The 22,208-nt window shown below is 42.0% G+C and overlaps 1 protein-coding gene across 1 annotated transcript in view; it reads right to left on the bottom strand.

Moving 5' to 3' along the window:
- Positions 1–22,208, bottom strand: part of LOC109928319 (extracellular sulfatase Sulf-2-like) — a 299,004-nt gene that overhangs the window by 185,198 nt on the left and 91,598 nt on the right. The gene's annotated exons all lie outside the window — the stretch shown is intronic.

Raw genomic sequence — 22,208 nt, 5'->3', positions numbered from 1 at the left:
GAAACCCTGATATTTCAAACAAACGTTTTGGGACAAAGTTCTCTTCAAACTCCAGCAGCAAGTGAACAGTCAGCAATGCCCAAAATCACTGCAATGAATAATTTGCTCAAAAACCAGCTACTAATTATTAAAAAAAGGTTTGATTAGGTCAAGTAGTAGCCTCTAAATACCATGCAGCCTCTTAAATGCTACATAAACTGCCTATCACTCAGTTACTTATTAATCCTCTAGGTGGCATTTCTAGAACAAGCCTCAATTCCTTTGTCAACTTGGAAGCTTTTTAGGACTTAAAGTTTTAATGAGAAAAACATGCCTACAGTCTCCACAGCATAATCCATGATTGAAAAATGCAATACTAAGCATATTTGTATTTATGCCAAAAATTTTGTACCAGGTGAGTTCAAACTGCAATAATTCATCGACCCTTCACGTTGCAGTGCTACTACCAGGTTGCTTTGCAAGCTAGGACAAGCACTCATCTCATGTTTTAGACAGGGCACATCTTAGCACTCTTACTTTGCTTTCTTAGTGTTCAATCACTTTGTGCTTACTTAGACGCTCACAACTTGGCCAGGTCTTGCAGCATTGACAGGTAGCCAGGTAAGGTCCCAACCCGAAAGGCCAGCTTTCCTGCTCTTCTGATGCTGCCCGACCTGTGTTCCTCCAGCTCCACACTTATCGCGGACTCTGCAGTTCTTACTATCATAGCCAGGTAACTTGTCATATTTACCAGCAATGACACGTCAAGGAGTTGGACATGCTGCTGTACACTAATGTTCTACATCAAATTCACGCGTATAGCATCTGGCAACAGCTTACACAGCAAACACAACATGTGCTTCAACCAAATGGTCACATCTCAGATCTGAAGAGCAGTTCTCAATCCAGTCAAGGGGAATCATGTCAGTCTGGGGGCTCGTTCACTGTCAGTCAGCCAGGCTGGTGAGGTGTCCATAGAATCCCTACAGCACGGAAACAGGCCATTCAGGCCAACAAGTCCACATCGAATCTCCAAAGAGCATCCCACCTGGACACACCACTGCCCCGCCCCACCCTATCCCTGTAAACCTACATTTCCCATGGCTAATCCTCCTAACCTGCACATCTGTGGACTGTGGGAGGAAACCATCCTGAGTGAGTGAGTAGGAAGCATCACAGAGCAGAGGGTTGGTGGGGAGGTGAGCAAGACACATTGAGGGAAGATGGTGCATGCAATATCCAGAGTGTGTTGGACCTTTAGGATGTAATAGCAGAGTTAGAGCGAGTGAGAGGTAGAAGAAAATGGTGGCACTTTCCCTTGCAGAGCACAGGTGGTCGAGTTTGAGGCATTGCTGCACATTCCTTCAGACTGGACGTGACACTGACGCAGCTGGTGACTTCAGACAAGGCTGGCAGCATTTGACATGGTACCCAGCTGGGATTGAAATATAGCACCTGCAGCATGAACGTCACAAAGCCTGTACAATGGCGAGCACTTCTGCTGCTACTAAGTGCAAAATGAGCAGGAGGCACAGTGCATACTTAATGAGGTGAGCAGCAGAGAATTGTATGAGAAACATCACTACAACAAACAGAGAGAAACCCTCCGCACAATTGCCCAAAACTGGCACTATGCCAAATTCTGGGACATTTCAGCCTTATGTATTAGCATTTCAGTTTGTATCACAAGTGTATTCTCTTGAACTGCATAGTATTTTCATGTTTCAATTGTAGTCATTTTCAGCTTCTTATATTGCCTCTTTCCCCAGGGACGTCACTATACTTTCAGTCTGGGATTGACCCGATCAGTTTTCAAGGGTAGTGCTCTGTTGCTGCACAGTTTAATTCAGTAATGCAGCCACAGATCAGTGAAATGCAGTCAATGAGGGTGCATAACTTTAAAAATCAATCATGGATGACACACAAGTCTCAATGGTACAGTGCTAGACATATCAAAGTTTTATAAATGCCATTCCTTTTAAGAACACTTGTGGCAGCAGCAAAAAAAGTTTGAATTTTAATCAATTTGCTCAGTTTGTATCTTTTAGGGATCATTGCACAACATTAATAGCTCCTTTGAACACCAGAACCATTCCATAGTTAATTCCTGCCCAGACAATACAGATCGCTTTGCTGACAAACGGCTGATTGTTCATATTTGTTTCAGCATCCTCAAACCCTCAAGGTATCAGTAGGCAGCTTCCACAGTGAATTCATCACTGATCCTAACAAAACAACACAAGCTACACAAGAGTCAAGCCATTAGCCTAAAGCTACAAAACAAACTGAGAAAACATAAAGACGTAAGAAGCAAGTTAATTTAAGAAAATGAGCTAGCAAGCATTTCCTTTTCTTCCAGCAGATCTCATTAACCAAGCCTCAACGTCACAAAGTTTCACTGACTGCCCAAACTTGGTCGGTACTGGCGGTGGTGGTTATGGTGGTGGTGGGGTGGCATGAATGAGGTGTGGCTGGAAAGAAGCCTAAAATCTTATCATTTCAGTGCATGGTCCTCTACTGACCTCAGATCAGCTTCCACTGGGTCTGACCTGAAGAGGAGACCATCACTACCCTGCTCTTCAGCCCTTTGACTAAAACTGACAGCCAGGCGCTGGTGACATTTCAGGCTTGCTCTAGATCCTAAGGCTTCTTGAGGGTCTCTCATCTGATCAAAGAACAAGACAAGATCAGGGCATGGTAGAATCAAAGTGGGTAAACGTCTGCCCTCATTTTAATTGATCGCTCACCTAGTTTCTGCCAGGCTGGAGGAAATGACTGGTTCTCAGGGATTAAAAACTGGGCCCATGTTTATTTACAGGGTCCAGGGTGTAACATGATTAATTTCTCATGGTTTGCATACAGCAATATTTCAGACACAAGTTGCACTGGGACCTATCAGAATGATAAACGAGAGCTGCAACAGGAAGCGGCTGTAAATTACTGGGAATAGTTACAGAACAAAATATATTAAAGCATACATCCTTCCCCTAACAATTGCAAGATAAATGCACAGATAGGTGATACAGAGAATTAGTGGGTTTCCAGAACAGTTAAAGTTTATGATTAAGTACAAGCAGCCACATGAATATATTACTGAATAAATGTGGAGCACCTAATACCACAAATGAATCTGTAGCTTCTGAGCTGAACTTTTTATTATAATGTTTAAAGCTACACTATCTTCTTAAAAAGCAAACCATCAGTCACATTGTGGAGCTGTGGTGTATATTTGAAAGGATTTCAATATTTGTGATCTTCAAGCAAAGCTATCTTTGCAGGTTAAAGTCGCTCAAAAGATGATAAAGTGTTTTAATTTCCATTGAGTTAAGCTTTGTGTTTAAATCAAAATCAAAATCAAAGTGATATGTAGCAGGGCAGGCAGCATATGAATAGAAAACAAAAGGTAATGATTTAGATAGATGACTTTTCCTGAGAACAGAAAGAACATGGACATGTAAAATATTTTAAGTACAGATGCAAAGAAAGGTAGGAAGAGAACAAAAAGGGATCTCTGACTTGTGAAACTAAATGACAAAGGGGATAACAGTGTAAAGGATATGCTAATAGGTCATATATGAAACGGGAGCAGTGTTGGTAATGCTTCTATTGTTCCTATTCACATCTGCTTTAGGCTCACCTTTTTGTTTTGATACTCTTGCCCCTATGACTACGCTCCGGTGGGCTTGCTGCTGAGAAAGTGAGAAAATAGGGAAGAGCTATGACAGGATAGCTCCCCAATGAATTGCCATCACCAAGTATGTCTCCCATCAGCATCATGTCCCCGGGGGTCTTGAAGATGATCAGGAATATTTTGAAACATTTTAAGTAAATAAGTTAAGATACACAATAATTCTTCCAGAGGCGCTCATCATTCATTGTAAAATGATGATCTGATAGGGTACTTAGATGATATACAACAGTACTGGTGTGGGTCACACATGCATACTGCACTCAAAAGGCGTCCTGTGTTTTTACCCACTGAGAAGAAGGTTAGTTGTGTGTTGTAGTTGTAGAGAAAAGAGTAAACATGATCCATGGAATAGTAGCCATCACGTCTCTGAATGCAGGTTTGCTCAGTAGGAACCCAAAGAGGACTGTTCAGCTGCTGGCCTTGGCCTGTGAGGCCAGTGCAGCGTGAGCAAAGGGGGTGGACAATCAATGATTCTGCAAGGTACAGGTACAGGGTGCAATTCCATGACATTTTAAAAATTCACTCATAGGATTTGGATGTGACTGCTGAGCCAGCATTTATTGCTTGCCCCAAGTTAACATGGAAAAGGTGGTAGTGAGCAGCTTTCTTGAGCTGTAGTTCATTTGCTGTAAGAATATCCACAATGCCATTAGGGAAGGAGTTCCATTAGGGAACAGTTATAGATTTCCAAGCCAGGATGGAAAATGGCTTGAAGGGGAAATTACGGACAATGGTTTTCCTATATATCCGCTGTCCTTGTCCTTTTTAAATCATAGTGGTCATGGGTTTGGCAGATACTGTCCAAGGAGCCTTGGTGAATTTCTGCACAGCATCTTGTAGATAGTACACACTGCTGCTGTTGAGCCTCGGTAGTGGAAAAAGAGTGGATATTTGTGTATGTGATGACAATCAAGCAGCTGCTCTGTCTTGGATAGTATCAAACTGAGTGTTGTTGGAACTGTATTCATCCAGGCATATTCCATCTCACTCCTGCCTTGTGCCTTGTAGATGGGCGACAGGTTTTAGGGAGTCAGTGGGTGCTACTCACTGCAATATTCCTACCCTCTGAACTGCTCTTGTAGCCACTACTTACATGGCTAATCTCATTCCATCTCTGGCTAATGGTAATTGATGGCAAATGCCCATAGAGGAAGTCTGTGTGCAACTGGTACCAGTTGATCATGCCCTGGGCTGTGGTTTGGTCACAGTCAATATGAAGGCCATTTGGAGGAAGTGGCAAGCTGAAACTGCAAGGTACACAATCTGGGTTCCTTGCTGAATTTTCCCAATGTCCAGCTTGTTCAGTGAATTTTGGTAAGACAGTGGCTGAACGTCAATGACGCGAGTTCTGGTGTTAACAAGCATTAGTTCACATTGATTGGCATCTCACCGCTGCTCAGTGAGAATCTTGCTATGCCTCTTCTGAAAGGTAAAACAAGATGAACTCAACTTGGAGATGGATCTCACCAGGCTTCCCAATTCTGCCAAACATCTTGCCATCGCCCACATCACAGACCTCTCTAAGAGTCTGCCCTGCCTATTGGTTTACTCAGAGACATGCTTCATATACGTGTGGAGGTGAAGTACAAAGCTGTCCCAAGGTGACAAAAATCCGGGAAGGTTTGGGGTGAGCACTTTGCCAAATGGTTAGCATCCTAGTTCATGGGTTCGTTACAACAGAGTATGACACTGGAGTGAGAGTAGGCATACAATGCCAATACAGAGGAGGTCCTACACTCAATAACAACTAAGAGCCTCACAACCAACAACTAAAAATCAGAGGGCACATTGTATGCACGTCAGAGATAACAGCACATCTTCAGAAAATGAGGGTGGATTACAGAATTTCCACCTCCTCAAAATCTCATGGAGCTTCAATGATTTATGGGAATGGTGGGTCAACTGGGGAAGTTTTTACCCAGTTTAGCAAACATGAAAGAACTATTACATCATTTGTTAATTAAGTCAAGATGCTTGGAAAGAAGCCCAACAGAAGTCAATTGAAATTTTTGAGGAAATGTTAATATCACTGAATATATTGTTTCTGAAATGGCTACATTGTTGCTGCAGATGAGGGTTTCTTGCATTGAGAGTTGTACTTCTCCAGATTGTGAAGGATGATAAAACAGACTGGTGTAATATGCCAGGAATTTCCCCCAAGTGTTTTTGGGATTTTAGGCATGGATTTTCCCCACTGCTCCCATTTATTTTCAGCATTGACTTGTTGCACCAAGGCCTATTACAGGCCATGCCAGTGTTGTCAAGCAGCAGAAAGGAATTTGGCTCAAGTTTTGAATAGAACAATGAGAGCCCATCCTTTCCGGCACCAAAGTGATGGCTAGCTCCTTGCAAGCATTTGAAGACCAAACCATAAAGTGGTATCTGATGGTCAATGTCTCTGCTTCCATTGTGACGCAGGCAAAATCCACTGAACATCCAAGTAATGCAGTGGAAGCTCAGGCCTGGGTCATGAAATCTTATCTGTTGTCATGGAGACCCAGCTTGTTGCCATGCAGACTCAAGCTGCTACTATCACAGCACTCGAATTGCAGTGCTCACAAGTGGCTTGCAAGGTCTCTCAGCTGCTCAGCAGTCTGTCCTTTAGCAAATTACTAGGATTACAGAAATGTTGCTCCAGGGCAGTGCCCGATATGATCAGAGGTTAAAACAGGGATCAACAGTGAAGAAGCAAGGTGAATGTAGAAAGCTCATTGCAGTGGCGTCAGATCTCAATCTGTTTTCTGTTCGACATTTCATGATACAGCAGTGTTCTGTTTGGAGTTTTTCAAATGGACACCGATATTGTAGCAGGTTTCTGAAAATTAGAGCTGAGATTCTATTGTTGTGTGAATTACACAGCTAGAAAGGGAAGAGAATTGAAGGAAGGATGGGTAGAGATTGTATATTGGACAAGTGCCTCTGTTTCAGTGTTGCTAAAGCCCACCCACCAAAGCATTTAAGAGGATTTAGAGAAGCAGACTCTATGACCATCAGGACTTCCATAACCTGAGTGAGAGACTTAAGCATACGTGCAAATTACTAGTGGTAACCATCACCAGGGATTTTGGATAGAACATGGCTGTTGGTAAATGAGACTCAAGGGCTGAAACAATTCAGTGGGATGTGAGAAATTCTGTATAGTGGAAGCCAGATTAGAAAGGCCATGTTTGCACCTAGTTCCACATTGGTGTCAGAAGTAGTTGCCAACATTCATACTATCTGAGCATCTCTTTGTTGCATCAAGCATGTAAAATGGGATTTCAAAAACAAATTCTGCTAAGATAAAATAACTGAAAATGTAGACTGTGACCCAAGTCTACATCCCTACTTTGCCAAGAATCCTAGATATTCTAACTAGTGGGAATTTTGCTCGCCAATCACTCTTACCTGTTCCCTTAATGTTCACAAATACCTGCTCAACTCCCTCTTAAAATTATTTATGGAAAACCCTTTTTCCAGCTAGTACATTACAGATCCTGACAATATGTGAAAGGATGACACTTTACTTCATGGTCTTTTGCCAAGGATTTTGAATCTATGGCCTGTAGTTACAGCCATTCAACAGACGAAATATTTTTCACCTATTTTCTTAAAATGTCCCACCATCTTGAAAACCTTTTTTTAGGGTCTCTAAACAGTTCATTTTCAGACCTAAATGTTTCAATTGCTCCTCTTAACTGAATTGCTAACCTAGTAAACCTCCCTGTACCATTTTAAAGGTGTGTTATTTGATGATGTCACAACTATACACAGTACTCCAGCTGTACCTTCAACATAAGGAACAAAATACTTATTAAACACAAAGAATACAAGTTATATTTTGTCAGGCAATGACCATCTCCAATAAGAGACAATCTAACCACTACCCCTTGACATTCAATGGTATTACCATCACTAAATCCCCCACTATCAACATCCTAGGGGTTACCATTGACCAGAAATCATCTGGACTTGCCAAATAAACAAACACACATTGTGGCTACAAGAACAGGTCAGAAGCTAGAGTTATTGTGGTGAGTGCCTCACCTCCTGACTCCTCAAAGCCTGTCTGTCTATCATCTATAAGTCACAAGTCAGGAGTGTGCTAGAATACTCCCCACTAGCCTGGATGGGTGCAGCTCCAACAACACTCAAGAAGCTTGACACCATTCAGGAAAAAGCAGTCCACTTGGTTAGCACCACATCCACAAACATCCACTCTCTCCACCATCGATGCTGCAGTAGATACGCTGTGGTAAGTCACCCAGGAACCTCAGACAGCACCTTCCAAACCCACGGCGACTTCCATCTAGAAGGACAAGGGCTACAGAGACATGGGAACACCACCACCTGCAAGTTCCCCTCCAAGCCACTCACCATCCTGACTTGGAAATATATCGCCACCCCTTCCCGGTCACGAGGGAAGAAATCCTAGAATTTCCTCCCTGGTGGCATTATGGGTCAACCCACAGTAGGTGGGCTGCGCTAGTTAAAGGTAGTAGTTCACCACCATCTTCTCAAGGGCAGTTGCGGACAGGCAATAAATGCTGGCCAAAAAGCAAAGCCCAGATCCCACAAATGAATAAAAAAAATACACTAGACAGATTAAAAATAATTGGAAAGTTTTTACTGTAGATATCAGGAAAAGACTCATTCACGATACTGTTTATATCCCAGCAATATCCCTACAGATACTCAAACCTCAGTGAAGAGTCACTAGTATCTCCATAAGACAACTTCTTGGTCAGACTCAGGCTGGTATAGCTGCCACCGGTTTCCTTTCACTGAACTTCCGAGCAGTCAATAAATGTTTTGTTCCTTCAGCAAGTATCGGTCACCGAGGCATTCAAGACAAACTGCAAATTAAACTGATTATGATTTTAACCCCAACCAGCAGTTCTTCACTTCCTGACCCACATCACACACTGCGTTCGAATTATTTTGTCTTTATGTTATTGGACCTGTCACTAAGCAACAGCAATTTCTTTTCTCTCTGCTTTTACTAAAATGTACAGAACTGTTCACCTTATAGGTTTAAAACCTTACTAAAACAGACCTCCAAGACTTCTTAGCATTAACCAACAAGAACACAAATGAACCTAAACCTTGTCTTCCTATCCTTAGCATACAAAGTATAAATTCAACTTAAAACTATTCATGTCTTAACAGACTCAAATTGTTTTAATTCCCTCACATGATCAATGGGTTTATCAGACAAAGTTCTATTCACTAACCAAGTGAAGACAGTTTATCCTTGAACAATCTCTTAAAAACCAAAATGTGATTACAGACCCCACAGAGATAATTGATTTTGAAATTTGAAACTCAAGCATTCATGATGGGTTCAACTGTAAAAGAAGCCTTTGAGAATTGGCAAATAGAACGAGGAATAGGCAATTCGGTCCTTTCAACCTACTGTGTCATTCATTGGGTCAAGCTGGTTATCCGACTCAATACCCTGTTCCCACTTTCACCCCACATCCTTTGATCCAGGTAGCTCAAAGGGCTGTATCCAACTCCATCTAACTCCTTCCTGAAAACATCCAATCTTTTGGTCTCAACCACTTCCTGTGGTAGAGAATTTGATAGGCTCACCACTCTTTGGTGAAGAAATTTCTTATCTCCATCCTAAATGGCCTACTGCATATGCTTAGGCTGCTGCCTGTTTCTGGACCCCCTTGTTAGTCATTGGGAACATCCTTCCTACATTCACACTGTCTAGTTCATTCAAAATTTTACAAGTCTCTAGGAGATTTCACCCCCTTGTTCTTCTAAATCTCAGTCTCTCTTCATACATCAGTCCTGCCATCCCGGGATCAATCTGGTAAACCTTTGATGCACTCCTTCCACAGCAAGAACATCCTCCCTCGGATAGAGGGGCCAAAACAGCACACAATACTCCAGGTGTAGTCTCACTAAGATCAAATTGAAGAAAGACATCCCTACTCCTGTGCTCAAATTCTCTCGCTATGAAGGCCAACATAGCATTAGTCTGCTGCACCAAGATTGCATTGCCCCTTCCTTTTTCTCAATCTTTTGCCAGTGAATAATAATCCACCTTCCTGTTATTACTACCTAAATTGATAATCTCACATTTATCTACAGCATACTTCATCTGGCATACATTTGTCCATTCACTCAACTTGTCCAAATCACACTGAAGCATCAACAGTGATTGTTACTGAAAATGAAAAACCAAATATGTTTAATGACTTTTTTTTCTAAACTATACAAGATGGTCTGCTAATCAATGCACTCCACAACAATGGTTTTCTTTGTTTTTCACTAACTAACAGCTGCAGTCAGTTTTATTTCATATTTAAAGGCATGAAAAGAATTTCAGATCTTGACACAAATGGATTTTAATCCAGCCTTCACAAGTACCATGCCTCCTGTACAATTCCACACTCCATGTTAAAGGCCATTGGATTTGTGGAAATGGGGTCTGTTTGAACACAGCATTAATTTCAAATGCTCCTGTTGAGTTTGGATTTCCCACTGTACAATTCATATAACACTCATTCCCCAGTCAATAAAAAAAAAGAGAGAACTATCAGAAATGGTGGTTTGAATCTATACAAAGATCCTACAATGTTCTTAAATGTCTCTAGAATCAATTTAGCTCCATGAAAATTCAGTTCTCTTTGCATTTCAGTTATACTTAATCAACTTTAAATATAATTAATCCTTGTGCTTTTTATTAAAAAAAGGCCTACTTCATGACTTACCAAGTCACCTTAAAAATTTGTGTATCCAGTCACAAAAGGTTTTGTTGCTCATTTACACTTTATAAAGCAGTGCAATTTGTAGAATAATCTAGAAAAATACTTTTATTCAATTCATTTGGATGTAAACATTTCACAAATCTGAGGTGAGAGCAAAGAAAACAAAAAAAAGCAAAGAAAACAGATTTTCCAGAAAAGCCTGCAGGGTTATGGAGGTACTCAAGACAGATTGCGGAAGGTGGGGGGATGCACGCAGATGCCAGTTAAATTACATCTTCTCATTGCTAAACATCTAAAAGCTAAATCACTGTAGTTTTAACGGATCATAGGGCTGTTCTTTTAGAGAGAGACGAGTGGTAGTGGCTTAACCTGAGGATTGCTACACCTCAGGCGAGAGTGGGTATGCTAAGTAGAAAATGTGATTAGCCTCATTGAGGGAATACAAATATCTGCTTTCCAACGGTTGACCAGTGTGTTCATGAATTTAATTGCCGAGAGTTAAGTCAACAGCACCTGTCTTACAGCTCAATCAAGACTAACAATAGAAGTTACATTTTACCAGAATAAATCCTTTATACACAATGTCATGATTTACTGGGCCATCAAAATCTCACGGGTGAATAGGTAATCAGTAGCCTTTGCTTCTCAGTTGACTGATTCATTTCTTTCACCAATCTGCTCATTTTCTGCAGCACTGATGACCATAACATAACATTATGATGCTTGAATCAGGTTATTTTCCATGAAAGAATTATTTCAATCCATATTTCATGCTTTGAACAAAATTCTATATTGAGTCAAGAGCAGAAAATTTCTGATAGTTAATTCTATTGGAATACAGACTATGTTACCTGGAGACTTTTTTCTCAGTCCAGCTGATGTGGTCTTTTTTCAGAAAGAGAGTCTGGTCTTTGAAGAATGCACACTCCTTAGTTTTTGATCTTCCACACAGACAGTTCACCTTTAGTTACACGGAACGGGATTTGAGTGAGAGCTAAGCCTGCTTCGGTATTTCAAATTCATTCATTTTATGGTCAAGCATATAATCTAGATAACAATGAGTGTTAGGATGACGATTTTGCATCTTAAAAAAAAACTTTTGATGAAGAACACAGTACAAAAGTTGAAGTACATCACTAAGAATTATATGTCCAATTGTTACTCAGTATAGAAAATGGAAAAAAGGTGACAGAATTAATCATACTGTGGTTAATATCAACATAGAGATGATTTTACTCAATAGTAACGTACTCAAATTGAACACGTGGTTGGGAATTGGGAAGGCATCATTAGTATTAAATTTGTACCCATTTTAGAGTCTGATAGGCTACATCATTTCTGACAGATAATGAACATTTAACAATCACACCCAAATATGATTAGCCAAATAGAAATTAAATGGTATTAAAGATGAAGCCATGTCACATTTTCCATATCGTGTTTCAGTTATGCAATTCAATCACTGGCTGTAGAAATGAAGCTACTTGTGTTGCTAGGCGTTGTAAAAGGCACAAATCACAGATATTAGATCAGACAAGCTTGAAAAGTTCTGTAAATTCTCAAGTGCTCATTGTTTTTTGGGATTATATATCTTTTTTTAAACCCGTAACTTGTTCAGTTCCCATTTTTCTTCCTGATGATTTAGGGTTTTTTTTTAAAAAAATCCTCCATATCCCATTCCAGAGGTTGTAATGGAATGTATTTTGGGAACACCTCTCTGCCTGTGCCCCTACAAAAATAATGGGCGCAAAGATAAACTTGCCAGGCTTGGTAAAACAAAAACCTCTTTTGGTTGAAACCAGAGAGGAAACTTGTATAACTGAGCCCCATAGACAAAAAAAAGAGTAAAGGGAGTGCCAATCCATTCCTGAACTATTTCTGAAATGGCCTCTCTTGGATAGTAACTGCCCCAAAGTTATGAATGCTATGAAAAGGTCAGTGAAAATGGCAAATAAAAACTGTTGGAAATGATCAGTAAATCTGACTCCATCTATAAAGAGAGAAACATTCCAGATCTTTAGTCAGAACTGGAAACAATTAAGAGATGTAACTGGTATTATAGCAAGTGCAGAGAGAGAGGTAATAGGAGGGAGATCGGGTAAGAAAGGAAAAGAACAAATGTGAAAGCCTGTGGCAGAAAGCAGGAGAGAACAATTCACAAAAGGAACAAAGCAGCAAATCTAAAGAGATATTGTAATGAGACAAAGAAAGAAATCAAAGATGTATCCAGAGGAGGCATAAAATAGGCATAACAGAATCACCAACATCCACAATCCTAAACTAAAAGCACAAAACAGAAAATAATTGGAGGGCAAGATAACAATCTGAAATTGTTCAACTCATTGTTAAGTCCAATATATTTTTCAGTGCTTAATTGAAAGATGAGGCATTGTTACTCAAACCTATGCTGAGCTTCATTCCTACAGTAACAGCAGAAAACTAACATGATAAACTCAGCTCTGACTTTACAGACTCAACAGACCAATCTGCGTTTGGTCTCTCCATCTTACAGCAGGCCATATTATCAGCAATGAATACAATATAATAAAAAGTAGTACAATGCATTCACTGTTACATTAAAAGGGATTATTTTGACTTGAACATTGGGAAGGGAGGGGGTGAAAAGGGCAAATGTTACATCTTTACTCAATTTAAATCTGTTACAGCTGTTACTTTTCCCAAGTCTAAAAAAAAAGTAAATCAGTTCACCTCTCCACACAAGTTGCCTGACTCAAGTATTTTCATCATTTCCTGTTTTTATTTCAGATTCCCAGCATCCACACTATTTTGCTTCTTTTAAAAACTACAATGCAAAGGAAGCCTGCTCATATCTTGCCCCTTCCTCCAGGCCATTTCCTGTACTGCCACCCTGGCTGTGAGAAGAGAACATGCACAACAGAACCTCTCATGGGCAGAGACGTTACTAAGAGCTCAAACAACCCTTAAAATTTGCACCAATGCCAAGTTGACAAATTTTTCAATTGGCCAGTACTGTGTAGACAAATTTTGTCTAATAAACTATGCATTTTCAAGTCAGATAGTCTTCCTTTCTGTTGTTGTTAAAGCCGAACCAAATGTGGTTCAAACACAAGATTCTTCTTTTTTTTTCATCTTATCTAAATAGATTGTGTCTAAAAATTAGGATAATTAACCCATTAAATTAAACATAAAATTGAAATCATCTGCATATTAGATAATAATTAATTCTGAGAAATGGTTCAACATTACATTGCACCTTTTGTTTTTCCTGTATGTGGATCTTTTCTTATCTTGCCTGCCCTGATCAGTTATCTCTGTTATGAAGATAGATGGAAGAAGCTGGGAATGAGAGGACATTTGATAGAGGTTTTCAAAATCATGAGTGGGCTTGACAGAGTTGATAGGGAGAAACTGTTCCACTTATACAGAAAAAAGAACGAGAGGGCATAAATTTAAAGCAATGTGCAAATGAAGCAAGGGTGATGGGAGAAAAAAAATGCAGCAAGTTGTTGGGTTATGGAATGCACTGCCTGGAAATGTTGTGGAAGCAGGTTCAGTTGAGGCATTCAAGAGGGCATGATTATTTGAATAGAAATGGCATACAGGAATATGGGGAAAAGGCAGGAGATTGGCATTACATAATACAACCAGTGCAGGCACGATGGGCTGAATGGCCTCCTTCTGCCCTGAAACAAATTTGGTGATTCTGTGGTCAAGTCATTAAACTTCTTATTCTGCAGAAGTGTGTTAATTTATACGGATAGCTTCATCTATGTTAATTGCATGTCCACTGTATTTAATATATAGGTGGAATGCATTAAGTGGAGTTTCAATTGAGCACAGAGAGACCTGGACCAAACCTGTGCTCTAAATAAATGCAAGATTGGATAAATGTTAGTTCCAGTGTTATCTTGCATCAAATTGGTTTCTGGTTGACAACATGTGTGTGTTTGGGCAGTTGTATAGCTTGTTCTCCCTTCCGACCTCATTAGAGGAACATTCCACCCATGCCTCATTTTTTAATTGCAAAAATATACTTTATTCATGGAAGGAAATCTTTATGTGCATACACAGTTAAATGTAGCCATTCCGATCTATACGGTCATTACTTACAGCAAATAAAATAAATATGGGCATCTGTCCTTCTCTATTTTTACAATTAAACTCTTGGCATTTAGCTGAGGCATCAGCAGGGTCTGGTTACTGAATGGACCCCCTGCTTTGCTTTGGCAGAAGGATCTCACACGGTGGTCTTTCCCCACTGTACCATGGTGGCAGCTGCCCTAAGCTTTATTGTGTCCCTCAGCACATAGTCCGAGACCTTGGAACGTGCCAGTCTGCAACACTCAGTTGGGGTCAATTCTTTCAACTGGAAGACCAGCAAGTTTCAGGCAGACCAAAGCTCATCTTTCATCGCGTTGATGGTCCTCCAGACACAGGTAATGTTGGTCTTGGTGTATGTCCTGGGAAACAGACCATAGAGCACAGAGTTCTGCGTCACGGAGCTGTTTGGGACAAACCTCAAACAAAAACCATTGCATTTCCCTCCTTTGCATAGGCACATTCCAGAAGGCGGTGTTCGATAGTCTTTGCCCTCAAAGTGGCTGCAGAGGGGACGTGTGTGGTGGCACAGAGAGTCCAGGTGTGCATGAAGAATCTCACAGGCAGAGTCTTTCTCACCACCAGCCAAGCAGTGTCCTGGTGCTTGTTGGAAAGCGCCGATGAGGCATTCTGCCAAATGGCTTGGGCAGTCTACACAGGGAACCACTCGACAAGATCCACCCTCTCCTTTTCCTGAAGGATCTCGAGGACACTACGTGCTGACCACTGCCTCATGGACTTATGGTCAAAGGTGTTTTTCTTCACAAATTTCTCCCCGAACGAAAGGTGGTATGCGATAGTCCAACTACTTGGAGCATTCCATGGCAATGAGGCCAAGCCTATCCTGCACAACACCAGGCATAGGTAGAATCTCAGTAAGTAGTGACACTTGGCACCCGTGTACTAAGGATCTATGCAGAGATTGATGCAGCCACACACACAGTTGGCCATCAGGGTGAGGGCAGCATTGGGGATCCAAGGAGAAAACAGCAACTTCATCCACTTACAGCAAGAATTTGACCTGCAGGCCTCCGCTGCCTGGAAGAGTCACCCCTCAGGCTCGCATCCTTCCTGATGGACTCGGGAAAGGGCTCTATGCAGCGTACAAACAAGACAGGGGAGTGGGCAGCCCTGTCTGACTCTAGATTGGGAAACTTTGATTCCCACCCATTGATTGAGACTGTGCTAACAATGTTGGTGTAGAGCAGTCGGATCCAATTGCAGATTTCCTCCCTGAAGCCCAATTTGGAGAGGACATCACTCATGTACCTGTGCTATATGCTGGTCCAGGCTGATGCGGCAGGTATCCATCCCTCGGTCCTGCACGTAGGTGATTGTATCCCTTATCCCTGAGGAGCACAAGGTTCTCAGCAATCTTCCTGCCCAGGTTGGGTCAGGGCGAATTACCAATCCCACAGCAGACCTGACCCGGTTGGCCATGACCTTAGACAGGATTTTATAATCTACATTCAACAGCAAAATTGGTCACCAATTTCTAATTTCTTCTCTCTCCTCCTGCTTGTCAATGAGGGTGATGATGCCTTTCCTTGTGGATTCGCACATGGTACTTACCCGAAGCATATTGTCGTACACCTCCAGCAGGTCCTGGCCAATCAAGTCCCACAGAGCGGAATACAACGCGGCCGGTAAGCCATCACTTCTGGGAGTTTTATTCTTTTCCAAGGACTGGAGGGCCTTGGTCAGCTCATCCAGCGATAGCGGCTGGTTCAGCCTCTCCTGTTTGTTGTCATCCAAGATCTCAGTGATAGAGGGCTGAAACGACTGGGAGGCCACGCTGCCTGTGGGCTTCATGTCATACAGTCTGGCACAAAAAGATTTGATGATCTACAGGATGTCAGACTGAGATGACGTTACCGAACCATCATCTTCCTTCAGGCTGCTGAGCACAGAACTCTCCTTGTGCACCTTCTGCAAGGCACGCAAGCAAGCACGTCTCATCCTGCTCCAAGGAGCAGACCCTGGACCAGAAGATTAACTTGGAGGCCACTGAGGCAAAGAGTGAGACTTGCTGGCTCTTCACCTCCTGGAGATCATCCGTGACATCAACCCTCATTGTCTGCAGCAGGAGCAGGTTCTGCATCCTTTTCTGGAATTGTGACAGTTTTCTCCACCTCTCTCTCGCCTTCTGAACACCTTTGAGGATAAAGAACCTCTTGATGTTCCCTTTGACTGTTTCCACCAAACCCCCAGAGACTCAGAGGGGCTTCACGGTTCTCCAACCTGTGTAATCTCTTTTGAGCTCCTCAAAATGTTTTCTGGGGTCAACAGTTTCACATTAAGCTTCCACATTCCCTTGCCAGCCCGCTGGTCAGCCAGTAGGTGACAGTTGGCCAATATAAGGCAGTGGTTAGAGAGAAGAACACTAGCTTGACATTGGTGGATCTGAACAAGAATGCTCAGGACACAAACAGGAAATCTATCCTTGAATGGTTGGACCCGTCTGGTCGCGACCAGATGTATCCGTGCTGTGCTCCATCTGCAGGGGTGCTGAAGAAGTCATGCAGCTTGGTGTCTTTCACCGTTTCCATCAGGAATCTGGACGTGGCTTCCAGTTTTCCCCAACCCCCACACCGGATCGTCCATCCGCATCGACGATGCGGTTGAAGTCTCCGCCAGAATGACCTGCCTGGATATAGCCAGCAGGAGTGGAAGCTGCTACAGGGTGGCCAACTGCTCACTCTTTACCGCTGGGATGTACACATTAGTCAGTCTCGGGGAGCATTCCTCTACATAATGTCTGCCAGGAGGAGGCGCTCACACACCACCTCCGTAACTTCAGAGACGGTGAAGTTGACTCCTCGCAGCAGACTACCCAGACCAGAGGAGCAGCAATCTTTGCTCACCAAGCAAATTGAAGGCCAATAGGCCCACAAGCTCGACCATTTCCTGTAGCTGTTGAGGTGCAGTATCCCACACTCCTGCGGAAACAGGAGGTCTGCCTTAATGTTGGCCAGGTAAGTTAATGTGGAATTACATCACGTGGTAGATTTAATGTTACCCACGTTAATACTTAGTTTACAAAACCCATTTTAGGTTGATACAATGGTTAGAGCATTATGTCCGTTTTCCCGAGATCTTATCACTGCGGTAGTCCCTGTATCCCTGTAATGTGGGCAAACAGTTGGACGCTCGCAGGGCTGAGGTAGCTGTCCAGTTCGTCTCTCGGGCCATTTCCTGTCTGGGGAGTTGGTGGGGTGGAGCGGTCATCCCCTGCTCCTTACTTTAAGTGCTGCTACTCTCGATTACCTGACGTGGAGGGAGCCCCCAGGTTCCCGACAGTTGATGGCTGAGTTTTGCCAGGGATCTCCCGATATCCACCATTTTTGGGCAAGGTAGTACTCCTCCGTTTATCCCTGGTAACCTTGATCCTCCTTTTTTGATGATGGCCCTCCCTCCGTGAATCCTCTTCATCAAAGGAGCTTCTGTGGCCATCCTGTAGCTGCCTCTTCCTGTTCTGTTGTTGGGATATGGGGGCCTGGTGAGGTTTTTTTCTTATTTTTCTTGACCATTTTCCACTCCCCTGACTCCTTCATCACCTCCTCCTCCATTGACTCAGATTCTCAGGAGGGGGAGGAGTCTGTTCTGCCTCTGCGCTGGCTTCACGTCTCTCTTCTGCAGCTTGACCCTCTTTCTGTATGCCCGCCTGTTAGTTTTCCCTGCTGGAGGGTGGCACTTTACTGTTCTTTGGGAGGGTTCAGCCCACATTGCTTCCACTCACCATCTGAGCGGGTGCGGTCCCCTGTCGTGAGCATATCATAAAGAGATGGCCCGCTTCTCCACAATGCTTACAAATTCTGTGTCTTTTGGCAGTCCTTTGCCAGGCGTCCCTCCTCCATACAGTTCCTGCACTCTGCCACCACGTGCCCTGACCTCTCGCAGGTATGACACACCTTGGGTTGCCCTGCATATGTCAGGTAGCCTCAGCTCCCACTAAATACAAACCTGGATGATGGGCGGAGGATGTTCCCATCCACATCTACCCTCAGGGTTACCTTAACTTGCTGTTCACTGGTCCAGATCCTGAAGGGGTCCGTCACATCACTGCTGCCGCTCTCCACTTTCACATACCTTGCCAGGAATTTCGGAGAAAGTCACATCAAAATACCCACCGCTGGGGAAATCCTGCAGGCAGGAGATGTCTGCTGCTTGGAATCCACAGCAGTCCAGCAGAACCCTCTTCATAAAAAACGTCCAATCAACCGGTGCACCTTCTTCCAGGTCACCTCCTGACCTGGGGCACAGGTGCGTGCTGAATCCATAGCTCTAGGTTGGCTTTTTCCTGAATTGGCGTTAGGCTGAAGCCAGCATAAAGATTCACCAACAGCTGGTCAGCTCAACTAACAGGTCTTCCAACATCCAATCATGATCCAGCGACAATCTCAATAGCTCTTATAACTCAACTTGACGCTTGATCTTAGCCAAAAGGCCAAGAAGCTTCATATTTTCTACAGAAAGATAGCCATATAGCAGGAGAAAATCTGGTGGTATGCCAGTGGCTGCCATCACTTCTTGCACTTGTTTCAATTTCAGTCACTTGAAGACTGATGGTACTTTTAAAACATAGCAGATTTAGAAATCTTGCAGCAGTATACCATTCCCTATTTCTCCAGCAGCAAATTGCTATTAAAAGCAGGACATTTACAGGTAGCCAACTTTAATATTGAAATTTACCTGATCCCAGCAAATTCAAGGCCAATGGTGTGTTTGGCCCATGGCCTAAAGTCCCTCTCCGTGAATCGAGCACTAGCCTCGTCACACGTACATCAGGAGCATGCAGTTTGTCCTGTTCATAAAATATAAGCTAGGTTCAAAACCCGATGCTTATCAAATGTGAGGGGAGTGGCAGCTTTTATGTACTCCTCTAATTTCCCAGGTTATTTTGTTCTCTTTCATTGATATATCACAATGAGAGTGAGCAATCAATTTCATTGCTTATAAATGCTAGGTGTTGATTATAATGAGATTCTAACATTCTTCCCTTTAATGCCTATTATGAATGTTGCTCATTCTCCAAATGTTTTGTTTATTCAATCAAAGGATGTGGGCATAGAGTAGTTGAGCATTTATTGCCCATCCAGCTGGATACTGGGCTCTCTCTAAATACCGAATATTCCTGATATTTACTGTGCTGTGAGATTTCATTTAACTACTGAAGTGACTAACTTTCTAAATTTCTAACATATGAAAACAAAAGGGTTGAATCACCGAGGTGACAAATGTCTCACTGAAAAAGGATTCAGATAGGTGATTGACAGGACAAACTGCCAGCTTCCAAAGTAAGGTGATTAATAAGGGAGGAGGAGTGTGGCAGAGTGCAAAAGACAGAGAGAGTGTGAGAGACAGCAAGAGTGAGATTGAGGTTAGGAGTTCCCCTGCATCATCTCTCAGGACAAATAAAAAGATGGTTGCCATCGAACGCTACCAAAAACTGCAAGCCATCAGGCACATTCAGCGCACCACTCCAAAACCACTGCTCCTGCTTCTCTATTCTACAGAATGGCTTCAAGATCAGTAAATGAGCTATGATAAATGAGCACATTTTATTTCCTTTGTCTCATTAATTAATGTAACATATCTAAACTACTACTTCTTAAACTCAAATCAACTATCTGAAAATTCCTTCCAAATATTCAACTGACTATATTTGAATAACTGATCACAAACTAAAATCTATAACCCCTGATTGCCTTTGAGAAGGTGGTAGTGAGCAGCCTTTTGAACTGCTTGATGGTAGGAAGCAGAGAGTTATAGTGGAAGAATGCTTATCTGACTAGAGGCCTGTGACTAGTGGTGTGCCTCCGGGTCAATGATTTGGATGATTATTAAGTTTGTGAATGACACTAAAATAGGCGGTATCGTGGACAGTGAAGAATGTTATCAGAAATTGCAGTACGATCTTGATCACCTGTAGGACTCTATGACTCCATACTGCAGCTGGCAGATCTCCTCCAACAGTACACAGAGTGAGAGTTCCAGGATTTTGACTCCGTAGTAGTGAAGGAACAGTGATTTAGTTCCAAACCAAGATGGTGCATGATTTGGAGGGGAATCTGCAGGTGGTGGTCTTTCCATGTATCTGCTGCCCTTGTCCCTCTTGGGCCTAGGAATTATGGCTTTGGAAGGTGGTGATTAAACCAAATGACTCAAAAATCCCTAAGTTCAATGAAATCTCACCCCAGCAAGTTATGCTACCTCAAAAAGCCATATTTCAGCTGCTGTATACAAAGGTTGACAAGATGACAAGCATTAGCCACATGGCTACAGGTGTGAGAAAATCATTTCCTTGTACACATTGGTTACTATAATTCATAAGAAATGAATCATGTGTTAGCTTCTTACTGTTGACATTTGTTTCTTGGAGAGGACTCAAAACCAAAGTGAAAAATTAAGCTGTTGCTCGTGGCATTACTTTTGGCCATTACCAACAGGCAATTTATACCACTTATACTTTGAAAATGTTGGGAAACTTGACACCATACAATTTAATTCGATGACCCAATTGTTCAATTGAAAACATGAATAAAAAGGAACTGCCCACCACACCTCAATTATGAAATTGAGCTCTTGGCCTTTTCTCTTTTGGGTTACATGTCCACATGAAAAAATATAACTGCTTTGTTGCAAGCCAAAACTAAACAAGCGACCAACCAGCTTTGGTGACATAATAAAGATCCAAGATGATTTTTATCTCAAAGACGACCATTTGCATTAATGCTGCCGTTTAAATAATATCAAAAGAAAAAAGTTCATCTCCCTTGATAACTACTAATTGTTTTAACTGACAAAGCTAAGAGACAGACATTCAGAAACATATATTGGTTTCCAGAATGGAAATTCTTATATTGGACAGTGTTAAGGCACATAGGCATGAGGGCATGAGTCGGGCCAATATTGCTCTCAAAATAACTACAAGTTTAATGTGCATTCTGTTATTAATTCTCAAATAATGCAAGGTGACAAGGAAGAAATCTGTAAATTGTGCATCTCAGCCATTAACCTCATTAAAAATAGCAGCTCATCGTCAATCTCCCAACGTGTTAAGAATTAACTGTATTTTCACTGTACTGTCAGTTTTAACCCCACATAGAATATTATAGTTGGCACTAAGTAACACACGTAACTTTTTGATGATGAGATGTCATCCCTTATTAGTGCACAAGAGCACCAGCCTGAATTTTATATTGATCCCTGGTGTTGGACTTGGAACCAAAACCCTTTGACGGCGTGACATGAATGCTAGGACTGAACCCTGGTTGTCAGCAGACTGAAAAATATTTATTTTATGCTTCAAACCTTTTTTCTAAAAACAGATCAAGTATCAGATAATTTTGATAGATTTTACAGAAAAATAAATTTTAAAAAAAAGAGTAAAGAAAAGAGAGAGAGAGAAAGAAAGGAAAAGAAAGAAAAAAAGATTAAAGTTTTAAGAAAAATTTACCACCTGAAGACAACAGCCAAAACTCCATATGTTAGCAAGCAGCATTTTGAAGCTCTTATATTTATCTATGCTTTGTCCTGAAACATTCTTCTGTGGGAGGGTACATTTTAAATTATTCTTAAAGTAAAATATGCCATTACTGATATTTAAAAAGGAATCTATAGACAATGGAGGGCCAGGCAGCATCAGAGGAGCAGGAAAGTTGATGTTTCGGGTCGGGTCCCAACCTGAAATTGAATCAGAGATAGTAGGAACTGCAGATGCTGGAGAATCCGAGACAACAAGGTGCAGGGCT

The sequence above is a fragment of the Rhincodon typus genome, chromosome 19 (genome assembly GCF_021869965.1).
Source record: "Rhincodon typus isolate 14 chromosome 19, sRhiTyp1.1, whole genome shotgun sequence".
Lineage (NCBI taxonomy): Eukaryota > Metazoa > Chordata > Chondrichthyes > Orectolobiformes > Rhincodontidae > Rhincodon > Rhincodon typus.
The sequence above is the reverse complement of the archived record's forward strand: the minus strand, read 5'-3'. Positions and strand labels throughout refer to the sequence as shown.